The following is a 20,042-nucleotide window of genomic DNA, read 5'->3' as shown; positions in this document are numbered from 1 at the left end:
TTTAATCTTACATTAAAATGGTTTTTAAGACACTTTAAAGGTCAAAATATTATTGAGTTGTGCTTATAGCCACTAATGATATAAAATGGTACATGATAAGATATTCTGTGTATTGTGTTACACCTCATTGTCTTGCCAAAGCTCTCACACTGGCTTCCAGGGTCAAACTTTAACTACTAAGGCAGAGTAACTAAGACATAAACCTCCCATAATCATCCATCCATTATGACAACTAGGATCGATTTCAGGGTTAAAGGTGAGTCACTGAGAAAATATAGATTTGCTGATAAGGTTTAAAGAGATTCACTAATAAAAAGAAGGAAGTAACTAAAGCACCTACATTCACCAGAGACTCCTAAAATGTTATAATATATTCATGTAGTTCTACAGGAATAGCTCCTTCTGCAGGCATGAAAAGAATATTTTCTTCCTCTGGACTAATTCATTCAAGCTGAGAAATAGTTTGATAATGAATAGAGGAAAGATTGATTGTTGAGCTCCTGAATAAATATAAAAAGAATGATGAGAAACAAATTGTTAAAACTTTAAATTTAAAATTGTTTAAAATTTTTCTTATTGACTTGGTTTAAAGAGTTTATCATTTTTTAATTTACATTAACATTTTAACTCGTAACTAAACATTGAAAAATACATGTAATTTTTTAAAATAATTTTATTTGGTTATTGAAGACATTTTAAATCATTTAAATATTAATATTTTATTTTAATTTCTGCCTATGAATAATTAATGGTTACAGAAATTTACCTCCACCATAAACATCTAGAAAAACAGATAAAATATATGAAACAACTGTTTTCAGATATTAACAACAGGCAGCACAGGGCAGTGATTCCTGAGTGAAGGGAAACAAATCCTCCAGACTGTAGTACTGGCATGGGGGATCCAGAGCCCAGCAGGTTTTATTGAGTTAAGGAGACAAACGCTGGCGTTCACAGAGGCTGAGACAGCTAGAATGTGAAAAGAAGGTTCCTGGGAAGGAGAAAGCAACCCAAAGAGAAAGATCTGGAAACTTAAAAAGAAATCCCTTCTAATTTCTGCCTGAGTACTGATCCACTCATGTCTGGAGTAAAAACTTCAAGACATTGTGTAAAGAACCATTGGAAATTAGTAGGCCAAACAATTCCCCAAGTTAAACAAGACTGGGAATAGTACGGATCTTAGAGTCAAAGGGGAGAAACCTCATAATATGTGGGACCTATGATAAAACCAAAAAAAATGAACTTGTTGCCATTGAGTTGATTCCGACTCATAGTGATGCTGATGGCATAGTGGTTAAAATCTGTGGCTGCTAACCAAAAAGGTTGGCAGTTTGAATCCACCAGGCACTCCTTGGAAACTCTATGGGGCAGTTCTACTCCGTCCTGTAGGGTTGCTATGAGTGGGGACCTATGATAGAGTCTTCAAAACTTTCTACCTTACTGCGTTGCTATTGTATGCTACCAAGTAGATTCTAATCATAATGACCTACCTTACTTGTTGTTGTTGTTAGGTGCCATCAAGTGAGTTCTGACTTATAGCAACCCTGTGTACAACAGATTGAAACACTGCCCTGTCCTATGCCATCCTCACAATCATTATGTTTGAGCCCATTATTGCAGCCGCTGTGTCAATCCATCTTTTTGAGGGTCTTCCTCTTTTTCACTAACATTCTACCAAACATGCTGTCCTTCTCCAGGGACTGGTCCCTCCTGATAACACTTCCACAGTACATTAGACAAAGTCTTAGCATCTTCGCACCTAGGAACACTCTGGCTGTACTTCTAAGACAGACTTGTTCATTCTTCTGGCAGCCCATGATACAGTCAATATTCTTCACCAACACCATAATTCGAAGGTGTCAATTCATCTTCAATCTTCCTTATTCATCATCTAGCTTTTGCATGCTTATGAGGGGATTGAAAATATGGCTTGCATCAGGCGCACCTTAGTCCTCAAGGTGACATCTCTGCTTTTTAACACTTTCAAGAGGTCTTTTGCAGCAGATTTGCCTAATGAAATATGTCATTTGATTTCCTGACTGCTGCTTCCACGGGCATTGATTGTGGATCCGAGTAAAATGAAATTCTTGACAAAGTCAATCTTTTCCCATTTACCACAATGTTGCTTATTGATCCAGTTGAGGATTTTTGTTTTCATTATGTTGAAGCATGATCCAATACTGAAGGCTATAGTTTTGGATCTTCATCAGTAAGTGCTTCAAGTCCTCTTCTCTCTCAGCAAGCAAGGTTGTGTCATCTGCATATCGCAGGTTGTTAATGAATCTTCCTCCAATACTGATTCCACGTTCTTCTTCACATAGTCCAGCTTCTTGGATTATTGGCTCAGCGTACAGATTGAATAAGTATGGTGAAAGAATGCAACCCTGAAACACCTTTCTTGATTTTAAGCCAGCAATATTCCCTTTCTCTGTCTGAACTACTACCTCTTGGTCTAGATACAGGTTCCTCATGAGCACAATTAAGTGTTCTGGAATTCCCATCCTTTGCAATGCTATCTATAATTTGTTATGATCTGCACAGTCAAATGCCTTTGCATAGTCAATAAAAGCAGGTAAACATCTTTCTGGTATCCTCAGTTTTCTGCCAAGGCCTGTCTGCAATCAGGAATTATATCCCTTGTTCCATGTCCTTTTCTGAATCTGACTTGAATTTCTGGCAGTTCTCTGTTGACATACAGGTTCCAGTATCACAGCAACACGCAAGCCACCACAGTATGACAAATTGACAGACACTTGGTGACCGACCTTACTAATGGTGCTAAACTGTCCCTAGGATAATGGCTACTCTGGAACTATCATAACAAAACTTAATAACAAAGCTGCCTTGAAAGGATAAAACCGTTATGTGTCCCTACTTATGTGTCAGAACAAAGTACAACATTCTTTAAAGAAACATAAAAAATTTAGTATTCAGAAGATGGTGGAATACACAGATGCTTCCAGCGAGCCCTCCTTACAACAAAGACCAGAAAAAAACAAGTGAAATGAGAATATTTATGACAAGCTAGGAGCCCTGAGCATCCAAGGCAAGCTTACAAAATGAACAGAGGGACGGGGTGAGGAAGAGACAGTTCAGAAGCAGAGAGGAGTTACCTGAACTGAATCGCGGGGAGCCCCCAGGCAACATTCCCGGAGTGCTGGTGGCAGGCTGGTACTAGCGTTCAACCACAGTTTCCTCAGGGAGAAGCAGCCAGCCACACAGCCTACTCACACCTACAGAACCAGAGAAGAATGGCGCTCTCGGCAAAAGCTAAGTACTAGCGAATATTTTACCATGGGCCTCCCCACCGCCACCAAGCCAGCTTCAGTTGCTGAATTCCCTGAACCTGAGATAGGCCCTACGGAGCACCTAGAGCCATCCTCCTGGCCTTGGATAAGGAAAAAAATTGCACTTGGGGGAAAAGATAATTTGCCAGCTCCACTAACTGGGGAAGTTCAGGACACGAGCAGATCCTGTCCAGGCATAAATGGTCTGTGGACTTTGAGCAACTTTCCCATCTGCATGGACTGGTGTGGGCCTATTTCAGTAGAATTGGCCCTTGTTGGCAGACTCCAACAATTTCAGCTGTGTGGTGGAGAGGTGGGTGTTTGATGTTTGACATTGCTTTGCCTACTAAACAGGGTCCTCAAGTACCCACATCAGAGGCCTAGGACTGGTAGCTCCATTCAGGTCACCCAGCCACCCCCAACAAGGGTCCAAGTATAACTGGTACCTCCCAGTCCTTACAACCAAAAACATTGGGTGCCCATGGTCCCTCTGCAGAACCCACCCACTAGCACACTCTAGGGAACAGAGACACATTTTCCTCAGAGACCTGGGAGTCCATTCTCAAACCCCTGCCTTGTTCAGAGTCTGACCCCCTGCTGCAACCAGATACCGGTAACTACACCAATCAGCCCTGCCCCTCTAAGACTGTAGGACAAAGCCTGTACCACATACTTGATGATCAGCTACCTGGACACCTGAGCTGAGTTCATACAAGAAAAGTGAACAGACTTCTAGACTAATATACCTGATAACAGCTCTAGCCATCTGGGGACAGGACATCAGAGCCCCAAAGGCAAAAATAATCAAGTTAGCTCACGCAAACAACCCATTTAGGCATATCAAAACAAAACAAAGCAAGAAGCTATGACACAGTAAGCAAACATAAACTAATACAAAAACTTATAGATGGCTCAGAGACAACAGTCAATATCAAGTCACATAAAGAAACAGACCATGATCAACTCAACAAGACCTCAAAACAAAGAATCCAGGGATCTTCCAGATGAAAGTGCATGCCTGGAATTAACAGAGCCAGAATACAAAAGTTTAACATACAGAACCCTTCAAGATTTCAGGAAGGAAATAAGGCAATATGCAGAACAAGCCAAGGAACACACAGATAAAGCAATTGAAGAAATTAGAAAGATTATTCAAGAACACAATGAAAAATTTAATAAGCTGGAAAAATCCATACAGACAGCAATCAGAAATTCAGAAGATTAACAATAAAGTTACAGAGGTAGACAACTCAATAGAAAGTCAGAGGAGCAGAATTGAGCAAGTAGAAGCCAGAATTTCTGAACTTGAAGATAAATCACTTGGCACTAATATATCTGAAGAAAAATCAGGTAAAAGAATTTTAAAAAATGAAGAAATCTTAAGAATCATGTGGGACTCTATCAAGAGAAATAACCTAATGGTGATTGGAGTACCAGAACAGGGAGGGAAAACAGAAACTACAGAGAGAATTGTTGAAGATTTGTTGACAGAAAACTTCCCTGATATCGTGAAAGATGAGAACATATCTATCCAAGATGCTCTTCAAACTCCACATACGGTGCATGTTAAGAGAAAGCCACGAAGACATATTATAATGAAACTTGCCCAAATGAAAGATAAAGAGAGAATTTTAAGAGCAGCTAGGAATAAACTTTTTAGGAATAAATGAAAAGTCACCTACAAAGGAGAGCTAATAAGAATAATCTCGGACTACTGAGCAGAAACCATGCAGGCAAGAAGGCAATGGGATGACTTTTTTAAAAAACTGAAGGAAAAAAAATTATCCGCCAAGAGCCATATACCCAGCAAAACTTTCTCTCAAATATGAAGGTGAAATTAGGACATTTCCAAATAAACAGAAGCTAAGGGAAATCATAAAAACTAAACCAAAACTACAAGAAATACTAAAGGGATTTCTTTGGTTAGAAAATGAATAATATCAGGTATCAACCCAAGACAAGAACACTGGACAGAGCAATCAGAAGTCAACCCAGACAGGCAATTTAAAAAAAAAAAAAAAAAAAAAGCTCAAAACAGGGTAACAGCAATGTTATTATCTAAAAGAAGACAACATTAAAATAATAAAGAGGAAATGTAATCATACATCTTCCATATGGAGAGGAAGATATGGTGATACAAAGAAATAAATATTAGGTTTAAATTTAGGAAAATACAGGTAAACAATAAGGTAACCGCAAAGGAGACAAACTATCCTACTCATCAAAATAAAATACAAGAAAAAAAAAGAGACTCAGCAGAAACAAAATCAACAACAACAAATATGAGGAAATGACAATATATAAAGATAATCTACTCAGCACTCAAAATTAGGTGGGAAAAAGAAACTGTCAACAGCACACAAAAAAAGACATCCAGATGATAGCACTAAATTCATACCTATCCATAATTTCATTGAATGAAAATGGACTAAATGCACCAATAAAGAGACAGAGAGTGGCAGAATGGTTTAAAAAACACGATCCATCTATATGCTGCCTACAAGAGACACACCTTAGACTTAGAGACACAAAAAACTAAAACTCAAAGGATGAAAAAAATATGTCAAGCAAACAACAATCAAAAAAGAGCAGGAGTGGCAATATTAATTTCTGACAAAATAGACTTTAAAGTTAAATCCATCATAAAGGAAGGACACTATATAATGATTAAAGGGACAATATACCAAGAAGATATAACCATATTAAATATTTATGCACCCAATAACAGCACTACAAGATACATAAAACAAACTCTATCAGCATTGAAAAGTGAGATAGACAGCTCCACAATAATAGTAGGAGACATCAACACACCACTTTTGGTGAAGGACAGGACATCCAGAAAGAAGGTCAATAAAGACACGGAAGATCTGAATGCCACAATCAACCAACTTGACCTCATAGAGATATACAGAACACTCCACCCAAGAGCAACCAAGTATACTTTCTTTTCTACTGCACATGGAACATTCTCTAGAATAGACCACATATTAGGTCATAAAGCAAAGCTTAGCAGAATCCAAAACACTGAAATATTACAAAGCATCTCCTCTGACCATAAGGCCATAAAAGTAGAAATCAATAACAAAAAAAGCAGGGAAAAGAAATCAAACACTTGGAAACTGAACAATACCCTGCTCAAAAAAGACTGGATTATAGAAGAAATTAAGGATGGAATAAAGAAATTCATAGAATCCAATGAGAATGAAAACTCTTCCTATCAGAACCTTTGGGACACAACAAAAACAGTGCTCCGAGGTCCATCTATATCAATAAATGCACACATCCAAAAAAGAAGAAAGGGCCAAAAGCAAAGAATTAACCCTACAACTTGAATAGAAAGAGAACAAAAGAAACCCTCAGGCATCAGAAGAAAGCAAATAATAAAAATTAGGGCAGAACTAAATGAAATAGAAAACAGAAGAACAATAGAAAGAATTAACAAGACCAAAAGCTAGTTCCTTAAAAAAATCAACAAAATTGATAAACCATTGGTCAAACTGACAAAAGAAAAACAGGAGAGGAAGCAAATAACCCGAATGAGAAATGAGGTGGGCGATATTACAAAAGACCCAACTGAAATTAAAAGGATCATATCAGATTACTATGAAAAATGGTACTCTAACAAATTTGAAAACCTAGAAAACATGAATGATTTCCTAGAAACACACTACCTAGCTAAACTAACACAGAGGTAGAACAACTACATAGACCCATAACAATTAGAGAACAGAAAAACAATTGAAAGAGTTAATAAGACCAAAAACTGGTTCTATGAAAAATCCAACAAAACTGATAAACCATTGACTAGACTGATGAAAGGAAAACAAGAAATGAAACAAATAAACCGAATAAGAAATGAGATGGACGATATCACAACAGACCCAACAGAAATTAAAAGAATCATATTAGGTTACTACAAATTTGAAAACTTAGAAGAAATGGATGAATTACTAGAAACACACTAACCACCCAGATGAACACAAACAGAGGTAGAACTAAATAGCCCCATATCAAAAAAAGAGATTGAAAAGGTAATCAAAAAATTCCCAACAAAAAAATCCCTACCCTGACTGCTTCATGACAGAGTTCTACCAGACTTTCAAAGAGTTAACACTGCTACTACTAAAGGTATTTCAGAGCATAGAAAAGGATGGAATACTCCCAAATTCATTCTATGAAGCCAGCATATATCTGATATCAAAACCAGCGAAAGACACCACAAAAAAAGAAAATTACAGACCTATATCCCTCATAAACTTAGATGCAAAAATCCTCAACAAAATTCTAGCCAATAGAATTCAACAACATATCAAAAAAATAATTCACCATGACTAAGTGGGATTCATACCAGGTATGCATGGATGGTTCAACATTAGAAAAAAAATTAATCTAATCCATCACATAAATAAAACCAAAGACAAGAATCACACGATTTTATCAATTGATACAGAAGAGGCATTTTACAAAGTTCAGCACTCATTCATGATAAAAACTCTCAGCGAAATAGGAATAGAAGGAAAATTCCTCAACATAATAAAGGGCATTTATACAAAGCCAACAGCCAACAACATCTTGAATGGAGAGAGCCTGAAAGCATTCCCCTTGAGATCAGGAACCAGACAAGGATGCCCTTTATCACTGCTCTTATTCAACATTGTGCTGGAGGTCCTAGCCAGAGCAATTAGGTTAGATAAAGAAATAAAGGGCAACCAGACTGGTAAGGAAGAAGTAAAATTATCTCTATTTGCAGATGACATGATATTATACACAGAAAACCCTAAGGAATCCTCAAGAAAACTGAAACTAATAGAAGAGTTCAGCAGAGTATCTGGATACAAGATAAACATACAAAAATCGGTTGGATTCCTCTACACCAGCAAAAAGAACATCGAAAAGGAAATCACCAAATCAATACCATTTACAGTAGCTCCCAAGAAGATAAATTACTTAGGAATAAATCTTACCAGAGATGTAAAAGACTTATATGAAGAAAACTACATTATACTTCTGCAAGAAACCAAAAGAGACCTACGTAAATGGAAAAACATACCTTGCTCATGGATAGGAAGACTTAACATTATAAACTGTCTATTCTACCAAAAGCGGTCTATACATTTAGTGCAATTCCAATCCAAATTCCAATGACATTCTTTAATGAGATGGAGAGACAAATCACAAACTTCATACGGAAGGGAAAGAGGCCCTGGATAAGTAAAGCTTTACTGAAAAATAAGACCAAAGTGGGAGACCTTACTTTACCTGATTTTAGAACCTATTTTACCACCACAGCAGATACATAGACCAAGGGAACAGAATTGAGAATCCAGACATAAATCCATCCACATATAAATAGTTGATATTTGACAAAGGCCCCAAAACAGTTAAATGGGGAAAAGACAGTCTTTTTAACAAATGGTGCTGGCGTAACTGGATATCCATCTGCAAAAAAATGAAACAAGACCCATACCTCACTCCATGCATAGAAACAAGCTCAAAACAGATCAAAGACCTAAATATAAAATCTAAAACAATAAAGATCATGGAAGAAAAAATAGAGACAATGTTAGGAGCCTTAATACATGGCATAAACAGTATACAAAATATTACTAACAATGCAGAAGAAAAACTAGATAACTGGGAGCTCCTAAAAATCAAATACCTATGCTCATCCAAAGACTTCACCAAAAGAGTAAAAAGATTACCTACAGACTAGGAAAAAGTTTTTAGCTATGACATTTCCTATCAGTGCCCGATCTCTAAAATCTACATGATACTGCAAAAACTCAACTGTAAAAAGACAAATAACCCAATTAAAAATGGGCAAAAGATATGAACAGGCACTTCACTAAAGAAGACATTCAGGTGGCTAACAGATACATGAGGAAATGCTCATGATCATTACCCATTACAGAAATGCAAATCAAAACTACATTGAGATTCCATCTCACTCCAACAAGGCTGGCATTAATCCAAAAAACACAAAACAATAAATGTTGGAGAGACTGTGGAGAGATTGGAACACTTATACACTGCTGGTGGGAGTATAAAATGGTACAACCACTTTGGAAATCGATTTGGCACTTTCTTATAAAGCTAGAAGTAGAACTACCATACGATCCAGCAATCCCACTCCTTGGAATATATCCTAGGGAAATAAGAGCCTTTACACCAACAGATATATGCACACCCATGTTTATTGCAGCACTGTTTACAATAGCAAAAAGATGGAAGCAACCAAGGTGCCCATTAACGGACGAATGGATAAATAAGTTATGGTATATTCACACAATGGAATACTACCCATCGATAAAGAACAGTGATGAATCTGTGAAACATTTCATAAAATGAAGAAATCTGGAAGGCATTACGCTGAGTGAAATTAGTCAGCATCAAAAGGACAAATATTGCATAAGACCACTATTTTAAGAACTCAAGAAATAGTTTGAACAGAGAGGAAAATGTTCTTTGATGGTTATGAGAGAGGGGAGGGAAGGAGGGTGAGACAGGGCTATTCACTAATTAGATAGTAGATAAGAACTACTTTAGGTGGCGAGAAAGACAACCCACGATACAGGCGAGGTCAACACAACTGGAGTATACGAAAAGCAAAGAAGTTTCCTGAATAAGCTGAATGCTTCAAAGGCCAGTGTAGCAGGGGCGGGGGTTTGGGGACCATGGTTTTAGGGGACATCTAAGTCAATCGGCATAATAAAATCTATTAAGAAAACATTCTGCATCCCACCTTGGAGAGAGGTGTCTGGGGTCTTAAACGTTAGCAAGCAGCCATCTAAGATGCATCAATGGATCTCAACCCACCTGGAGCAAAGGAGAATGAAGAACACCAAGGACACAAGGTAATTACAAGCCCAAGAGAGAGAAAGGGCCACGTAAACCAGAGACTACATCATCCTGAGACCAGAAGAACTAGATGGTGCCCGGCTACAATTGATGACTGCCCTGACAGGGAACACAACAGAGAACCCCTTGAGGGAGCAGGAGAGCAGTGGGATGCAGACCCCAAATTCTTGTAAAAAGACCAGACTTAATGGTCTGACCGAGACTAGAAGGACCCCTGTGGTCATGGCCCCTAGACCTTCTGTTGGCCCAGGACAGGAACCATTCCCGAAGCCAACTCTTCAGACATGGATTGGACTGGACAATGGGTTGGAGAGGGATGCTGGTGAGGAATGAGCTTCTTGGATCAGGTGAACACTTGAGATTGTGTTGGCATCTCCTCCCTGGAGGAGAGATGAGAGGGTAGAGGGGGTTAGAAGCTGGTGAAATGGTCAGGAAAAGAGAGAGTGGAGGGAGGGAGCGGGCTGTCTCATTAGGGGGAGAGCAATTGGGAGTATGTAGCAAGGTGTACATAAGTTTTTGTGTGAGAGACTGATTCGATTTGTAAACTTTCACTTAAAGCACAGTAAAAAAAACTTTTTTAAATTCAGTATTCAACAAGGTAAAATTCACAATGGTCAGCATCTAATCAAATATGTCTGGGTTTACAGCCAAATATGTCTGGCAGGAAAATAAAACCTGTATCTAGGAGAAAAATCAATCAATAGAAATAGACCCAGAAATGATACAAATGACAGAATTAGCAGACAAGATTCTTCAAAATAATTTTTTAAGTCATATTTATATGCCCAAGGATGTCAAGAGATGAAAAAGAGCAATATCTGAAATAAATATCAGGTTATTGTGATTCTAATACAATAAGGCAAAAAAAAAAAAAAAGCTCATAATTGTCTGTAAAGTCTTCAGTCTATTCACATTCTTCTATAAAAACATTTATTTTGTTCCCCAGTGCCTTCAAAAGAAAACCCAAATTACTGTTTCCCCGAGAATATTCCGAATCAGGAGTCAGTAAACTCTTTCTGTAAAGGGCCAGACAGTAAATATTTTTTACTCTTCAAGTCATATGGTGCCTGTTGCAACTTCTCAACTCTGCCATTGTAGAGAGAAAGTAGCCATAGACAATATGCAAACAAATGGGCATGGCTGGATTTGGCTGGATTTGCTGACTTCTGCTTGAGAGCCGCCCAATACAAAAGCCACGAGCCTCATGTGACTATTTAAATTTTAACTTGAAAATACGTTGAATCACATAAAATTAAAAATTCAGTTCTTTATTTGAAAATATGGCACATGTGAGCATCACAGATATAGAACGTTTCTATCATCACAGAAAATTCTATTGGAAAGCGTGGCTTCAGAGACTATGTGCTTGAGAATTGGTGTGCCTCATAAATGCAGATCTCTTCACTTGTCCAGACATGTTAAAGTAGGCTTTCTCTCTCTGTCGTTGAGGGAAGAAATCCAAATTTCTGCAGAGTGTATCTTCTGTGTGCTAAATATGGAAAACTGCTGGGTTAGAAAATGAGTTCCTTAACATAGTCTTATCATGTGTTTAACATTTTTAAGACTATTTCTTTTTATCATTTCCTCTTGTATTCGTGTGTATTATTCTCACCCAATCCTCCATGCAACACATTACAATTGAACCGTATTAACTAGCACATCTGACTACAGAAATGAGACAAACAGATGAAACTTATTACTCTGAAGAAACCTAATTAGGGTTCTCTTTTGCAAAATGCATTTAAAATTTTCTAAGTTAAGATGCTTGCGGAGAAAAAAAATCTGTCTCCTTTTGAGGGAATATGGTAGATACTACTCTTTGATGGGGAATTGATGACTCATTGATGGAACTCTCAACTTTCACACATGAGACTCAGGCCTGAGTCCTGGCCAAGGCACCTCATGTGAAGCCACCACATCTCTCTCTCCTCCCTGGAGGCTTGTGTGTCGCTATGTCGCTGAACAGGTTTCACTGGAGCTTCCAGGCTAAAAACTGGAAAGAAAGGCTTGGAATCTATCATGGAAAAACAGTCAATGAAAACTCTATGGATCACAAAGGTCTGATCTGCAATGGATCATGGGGATGGTGTAGGACCTGGTAGTGATTTGTTGCATTGTGCATGGTGTCACCAAAAGTTGGGGACAGAGTTGACAACAGCTAACAAGAAATCTTCTCTTCACTTGAGCTCTGTCTTCATTGGATGTGCCTTTTAGTAAATGAACCCTTTGTAATACAAATGCAAAGGATAGTATGTTAAAGGTGTGGGATCTGAGTGTACTACTTGGGTTCAAATCCCAGCTCCACAAATTATTATCTGTGTAAACATAAATGAGTCACTCATCCTCTCTGTGCCTCAGTTCCCTCATCTACAAAATGGTAAGAAGAATTGTAGCTACTACACTGGGCTCCTATGACAATGACATGAGTTAATATGTGTAAGGAGCTTAGAATAGTACCTGGGATATAGTAAATGGTAGATAAGTAATAAAAAAAAAAGATAAGTAATAGCTATTATTATTTTCATTGTGTTAGCATTAAGGTAAATTCATAACATCAATAACATTAATTACCAAATAATTTTATTACAAATTGGACTTCGTGGACTTCTAATAGATTGGATTCACTTAGCATACGTAAATATCACATGGAAGTCCTGGTGGCACAGTGGTTAAGAGCTACAGCTGCTAACCAAAAGGTCGGTAGTTTGAATCCACCAGGCGCTCCTTGGAAACTGTATGGGGTGGTTCTACTCTGTCCTATAGGGTCACCATGAATAGGAATTGACTCAACGGCATTTTTTTTTTAATATATATAATGTATATTCTAGGAATAGCACTATTGTGATATTTCCCTATACAGGAATTGAATATCAACACAAATGTAAGCAAGTGTTGAATCCCAAAATATTACTGAAAATAGGTATTTCTTTTATGTATGCATTGAACCCACTTTCCTACTTTTGTCATGCTCACTTTTATTTTTTATTTTTCATGTATTTGAAAATACTCTAATGGAATTTTAGTCAGCCTGCATCCATACGCTTGCATTTATGTGTATACATCATTTATGAACCGAAACTAAGGCAAAAGGAAAAAATGTAATATATTGCAAATAAACTGTAGCATACTTTTCTTTGTGTATCATTTCTCTATTATCACAATAATATGGCATAACAACCAACCACAAAAACCTCAGAAGTATACAAAATAAAATATTTTTGCTTATGACTCTGGATTGGCGAAGTATTCTGCTCATCTGAGCTGTGCCAGCAGGGCTCGCTCAAGGTCAGTAGTCAGCTTTGACTCAGGTAGGCAGCTTTGCTGATCTTGGCTGGGCTCTGTCACATGTCAAGAGCCTCAGCTAGGACAACTAGGTTGACTCAATCCTGTTGCATGTGTCTTGTCATCTATCAAATCAGCCTAGGCATGTTCTCAGGGTGAAGGCAGAAAAGCAAGATAGAGCAAGCCCAATCATACAAATTTCTGTGTGTTGTATGTGTAGCACCCCATTGACCAAAGGAAGTCATTTGGCTGAGCCCAGAGTCAGAGTAAGAGGGCACCTGAAAGGTACTGGGTAAGGAGCATGATATGGACAAGGCAATAACTGGGGTCACTGATCCATCACATTCTGTTTCATGAATTTATCACTTCCTTTTCTTGGACTAAACTCACTATCTTCCACTGTTTCGTAATCACTAGAGTTCTTAATTTGGCAATTTTTTTTTTTCTCTAAACACATTGGGTCAAATGTATCTGCTTTTAAATATTTTAAATTCTAGTGTCTGGAAGTAACTAACTACTTTTCTACATTCTTACTCAATTCTACACATAAATGGATTAGCCTCTGTTTAAATGTGCCACTTTACCCAGACGGCATAGTGGTTAATAGCCAAAAGGTCAGCACCTCAAATCCACCAGGCACTCTTTGGAAACTCTATGGGGCAGCTCTACTGTGTTCTCTGAAGTCACTATGAGTCAGAATCAACTTGACAGCAACGAGTTTGGTTGGTTTGTTCGTTCATTTGTTTGTTTGCTTGTTTGCTGCTTTGCTTGTTTGTTTGTTTTACAAACCTTAGGTTGTGTTCCCCCTGGAAAACCTGATAATATCATTGAAGATTCAAAATAATCAAAGATTATACGATTTTCAGCCATTGTCTAGGTAATTAAAAGTCAATTTGGCATTATGCTGAGGTTAAAAAGTATTTTCTGGTTTAGTAGTGGACTTGTCTGCCATCTTTAGTTTAAAATCTGCACTATAATATCATATTAGTTTTTAATTCTAATAAAACCAGGGTTATTTCATTTTTACCACCTATCCAATAGTACATGAACACTTTGAGGTATGCTTTTGGCTTGTTGTTGTTGTTGTTGTTGTTAGGTGCCATTGAGTCAGTTCAATTCACAGTGACCCTATAGGATAGAGTGGAACTGCCCCATAGGGTTTCCAAGGAGTAGCTGGTGGATTTGAACTGCAGACCTTTTGATTAGCAGCTGAGCTCTTAACCACTACACCACCTGGAAAAAAAACTTTCCAAAATTTCTTATTTTCTATTCTTCTAAGCAAATATTCCTCAAATTTCCATAATGCCTAACGCAGTACATTGTTTGTTGTTGTTGTATGCTGTTGAGTCGATTTCAACTCATAGCAACCCTACAGGACAGAGAAGAACTGCCCCATAGGGTTTTCTAGGCTGTAATTTTCACTGGAGCAGATCACAATATCTTTTCTTCCATAGAGCTGCTGGTAAGTTCCAGCCACTGACCTTTCAATTAGCAGCCAAGAGCTTAACCATTGAACCAGCAGGGCTTCTTGCCATACTCTAAAAACAAAAGTTAACATAGGACAATTTCTTACTCTGTTCTCTGCACTCAGAAAGGTTCTTTCTAAAAAGATAAGTAGAGAAGAGTAAACCCAAAACCAAACCCATTGCCATCAAGTAGATTCTGACTCATAAAGAAGAGTAAAAACTCAAATCAAACCCATTGTCATAGAGTCGATTCCAACTCATAGTGACCCTATTGGACAGAGTAGAACTGCCCCATAGAGTTTCCAAGGAGCACCTGGTGGATTTGAACTGCTGACCTTTTGATTAGCAGCCATTGAACTTAACCACTACACCACTAGGGTTTCCATAGAGAAGAGTAGTCCTAGGAAATTAGTAAGAATGAGAAGAGACAGTATTAGACATGGCACTCATCATGACAATTTTAAGCTTTAAATTACTATCACAGCTTCATATGGGCAATTTTCTCATCTTGGGGAGTTCCTGTTCAAGCCCAACACAATCACTCACTCAAACTACAAAGTGACATTGTGACTGGGGAGAGGATGTCTATATATTGTCAGTTATCTATGAATCAGTAGTTCCATAAAGAGCAAGGCTGTGTTCAAGTCGTTCACTGCGATGGGCCGTTATCATATGTTCATTTCGTGCCCAACGCTGTTGATACCATGTAGAAAAAGATTTACTTATCGATAAGTTTCTTAATACTGAACATGTATCATTTGTATTCTCTCTAAAATTTCATCTTCTATGTTCCTAATTCTTACTGAGTTATTTTTCCTAATTAAAATTTCCCCATGGCCCTCTAGGGCTGTGTCTCTCAAGCTGCAATGAGGATGTTGTAAAATCCAGCTTCTGATTCACTAGGTCTGGGGTGAGACACGAGATTCTGTTATTTCTAATAATCTCCCAAATGATATTGACACTGCAGTTTCATAAACCATATTTGAGTAGCAAGACTATGAGGGTCTATCAGTACTAATCTCATTATGACTCACATCTCTGTTTACTTCAGTATTGGTCATAAGGGCTTTTATCCTCATGTGTAGGCATATTCCCTCAAAATGGAGTCCCCAGGTGGCGCAAATGGTAAAGCACTTGTCTACAAGTGGAAAAGTTGGTAGTTCAAATTCACCCAAAGGTGCCTTGGAAGAAAGGCCGGTGATCTGCTTCTGAAAAGTCATAGCCTTGGAAACCTTTTGGTGCAGTTCTATTCTGCACACATGGGGTCACCATGAGTTGGAATCAACTAGATAGCAAAAAACAACAACAACAACCCACATTATGATCGAATTACCTTTCCTTCTCTCTCAAACCTTTTCACTAAGCTATTTGACACTCCTCACAGAGGATCTACAAATTTCTTCACTCTAAACCTTCACTGAACATTCCTTTAATCTCCTTATAAAACATTTAGAACAATGCTTGACACATCTTATGTACTCAATAAATGTTAATGGTTGTTATGGTTGTTAACTGAACCTGACTGTTGCCTAAGAACATTGCTGCCAAGTAGAAATTTTTTCTTTCATAACTCATATACCTTGGCCACAAAAAAAATTTAGTAGTTGTTCTTTTTGCTCCCCATTGCCACTTCCAAACCTTTTCTCTGTTTTTCTCCATCAAAACAAAAACAGCTTTTTGTAGCCTTGGCTATACTACCCACCACTCTACCTTGATGCTGTTATCAACTGACACCTCGTTATTTCCCTGGCTGTCAACTACTTACTACACCTGTTGCCAATCTCAGTCACCTCGACGTCCATGTAAATGAACCAGAAAATACGCTGACTCTGTCTCTTGAATTTCCCACCTACAGCAGTATTTTCCTCCATTCCTCTTCAGCCGCCATTCCATGAACGAATCCTAGACCTTGTTGTCATTTCCATCTTCAAAATGTCTATGTCAAATACCCACCCTAAGTCCACCAAAATAAAGACTTCCACATCACCTGCTCAAGGATGCTCCAGCTACCAATATTTGACCTCAATGAAACTTCTAGTGCACTGACCCAAGTTTATCTGTATTACCTAATGGTGCCACTATCCAAGTAGTTAATCAAGTTAAAAATCTACAGGCCATCTTTGATTCCTCTCTCACAGAAAATCTTGTTGTTTCAACCTCCAGATTACGCCTTGAAGTCACGTAAATCTATCTCCATTGCTTCAGCACAAGTTGAAGCCACCATTATCTTTCTTGGTTTAATCTTTAAGATCCTTTAAACATTTAAACCTCAGATTCCTCTTGCTGTTCTCTAAGCCATCTACACAACTACAAGAGTTAAACTTTTAAAACAAATCAGATCATACCACACCCTATTTTAAACCTTCGTTGCCCCCTCTGTGGTTGGAGTTGGGATAAAATTTGTATTTCTTATTACGGCCTATAAGACTCTGCTTAATCTAGGTCTTGCCTCCTTTTAAAACCTCATCTTACATTACATCTTCATTCACTAGACTCCTACCACATTATCTCCTTTCTGTTCTGCAAAAACTGCCAAAAACTTACTAGTTTTATGATAGTTGCAGTTCCTGTGGCATGTTCATGGATGGCTCCTTCTCCTTTTGCAGGTCTCACATCAAATGTCACATCTTCAGAGACTTCACTGTAGCTCATCCTATCAGAAGTAGGTGCATCTCCCACTACTGTAAAACTCATGAAAATGTTTACATAAAAAAGAAACAATACCCGATGGTAATGAGGGAGAGGAGGGTTGGGGATGGAAAAACACTTAGTAGACAGAAGATAAGCAGTAACTTTGGTGAAGAGTAAGACAGTACACAATACTGGGGAAGCCAGAACAACCTGTAACAAGGCATGGCCATGGTAGCTCCATAGACACATCCAAACTCTCTGAAGGACTGAACTATTGGGCTGAGAGCTGTGGGGAACATGGTCTCAGGGAACATCTAGCTTAATTGGCGTAACAGAGTTTATAAAGAAAATGTTCTACATTCTACTTTGGTGAGTAGCATCTGGGGTCCTAAAAGCCTGTGAGTGGCCATTTAGGATACACTACTGGTCTCACCCCTTCGGGAGCAAGGAAGAATGAAGAAGCCAAAGACACAAGGGAAAGATTAGTCCGAAGGACTAATGGACCACATCTACCATGGCCTCCACCAGGCTGAGTCCAGTACAATGAGATGGTGTCCGGCTACCACCAACTGCTCTGACAGGGATCACAATAGAGAGTCCCAGACAGAGCTGGAGAAGAATGTAGAACAAAATTCTAACTCCAAAAGAAAAACCGAACTTGCTGGCCTGACAGAGACTGGAGAAACCCTGAGAGTATGGCACCCTGACACCCTCTCAGCTCAGTAATGGGGCCACTCCTTAGGTTCACCCTTCAGCCAAAGATTGAACAGGCCCACAGAACAAAACAAGACTAAAGGGGTGCACCAGCCCCGGGGCAGGGACTGGAAAGTAGGAGGGAACAGGAAAGCTGGTAATAGGGAACCCAGGGTTGAGAAGGGAGAGTGTTAACATGTTGTGGGGTTGTTAACCAATGTCATACAACAATGTGTGTACTAATTTTTTGATGAGAAACTAGTTTGTTCTGTAAACCTTCATCTAAAGTTCAATTAAAAAAAAAAAGAAAAAAGAAGCAGGTCCATCTCTCTCATATTAACATGTTTTTCCCAAATTGTCAATATTATCACTGCTTTAGTTACCTAGGGAAACTTTGGTGGTGTAGCGGTTAAGTGCTACGGCTGCTAACCAAATGGTCTGCAGTTCGAATCTGCCAGGTGCTCCTTGGAAAGTCTATGGGGCAGTTCTACTCTGTCCTATAGGGTTGCTATGAGTCAGAATTAACTCAACAGCACTGGGTTTGGTTTTTTTTGGGGGGGGGGGTTAGTTACCTAGTGCTGCTATAACAGAAATACCACAAATGGATGGCTTTAAGAAAGGGAAATTTATTCTCCCACAGTCTGGGAGGCTAGAAGTCCAAATTCAGGGTGTCAGTTGAATGCTATAGATTGAATTATGTCCCCCCCAAATGTGTATCAATTTGGCTAGGCTGTGGTTCCCATTACTGTGTGATTGTCCACCATTTTGTCATCTGGTGTGATTTTCCTGTGTGGTAAATCCTATCTCTATGAAGTTAATGAGGCAGGGTTAGAGGCAGTTATGTTAATGAGGCAGGATTCAATCTACAAGATTATATCGTGTTTTAAGTCAATCTCTTTTGAGATATAAAAGAGAGAAGGGAGCAGAGAGGCAATGGGAACCTCGTACTACCAAGAAAGCAGTGCTGGGAACAGAGGATGTCCTTCGGACCCAGGGTCCCCATACTGAGAAGCTCCTAGACCAGGAGAAGATTGATGACAAGGATCTTCCCCCAGAGCATACAGAGATAGAAAGCCTTCCCCTGGAGCTGGAGCCCTGAATTCAGACTTCTAGCCTACTAAACTGTAAAAGAATAAGTTTCCCTTTGTTAAAGCCATACACTTTTGGTACTTTTGTTATAGCAGCACTAGATAACTAAGATATGCTACTATAACAGAAATATCACAAATGGATGGATTTAACAGTGAGAAATTTATTCTCTCACAGTCCAAGAGGCTACAGATTCAGGGTGCCAGGGTGTGTACTTGTGTGTGTGTATATATATATATACATATATATACATTTTATATGTATGCATATTTCAAGTTTTTATACTTTTGTTTCAAATACTTCCATATGAATTCAGTTGCATATTCTAAATAATATAATTGATGATACAGCATCCCTCAAAATCCAAGAACAAATGCAATCTGTAAATGAGGTTGAAACTTAAGATTCATCGATATGAACGCCCTGATATTCTTTGAAAAAACTGTATCTTTAATTATGTACACATTTCTCAGAGAAAGTGCTCACATATTTCAGCACATTCTCAAATTGTCAGGAACCTTGATAAGATTAGTAATTCTTGACTCACTCTCCTTTCCAGGCATAGAGAAAAAGATGTCCTTAGGAGAAGGACTGAGTGAACATGCCAGTCAGAAAAAAGCTGTTTAGGATGATGTAGGGATGAGATCTTCTTGAAAGCAGATGTCTTCCTAAATTCTGTTCAAATCCTAAATTTCAGAGTGAACAGTACAGTTGAATTCAATTCTTGCTGCTA

Source organism: Loxodonta africana, chromosome 9 (assembly GCF_030014295.1).
Source record: "Loxodonta africana isolate mLoxAfr1 chromosome 9, mLoxAfr1.hap2, whole genome shotgun sequence".
Taxonomy (NCBI): Eukaryota; Metazoa; Chordata; class Mammalia; order Proboscidea; family Elephantidae; genus Loxodonta; species Loxodonta africana.
This window is presented reverse-complemented; position numbering follows the sequence as displayed.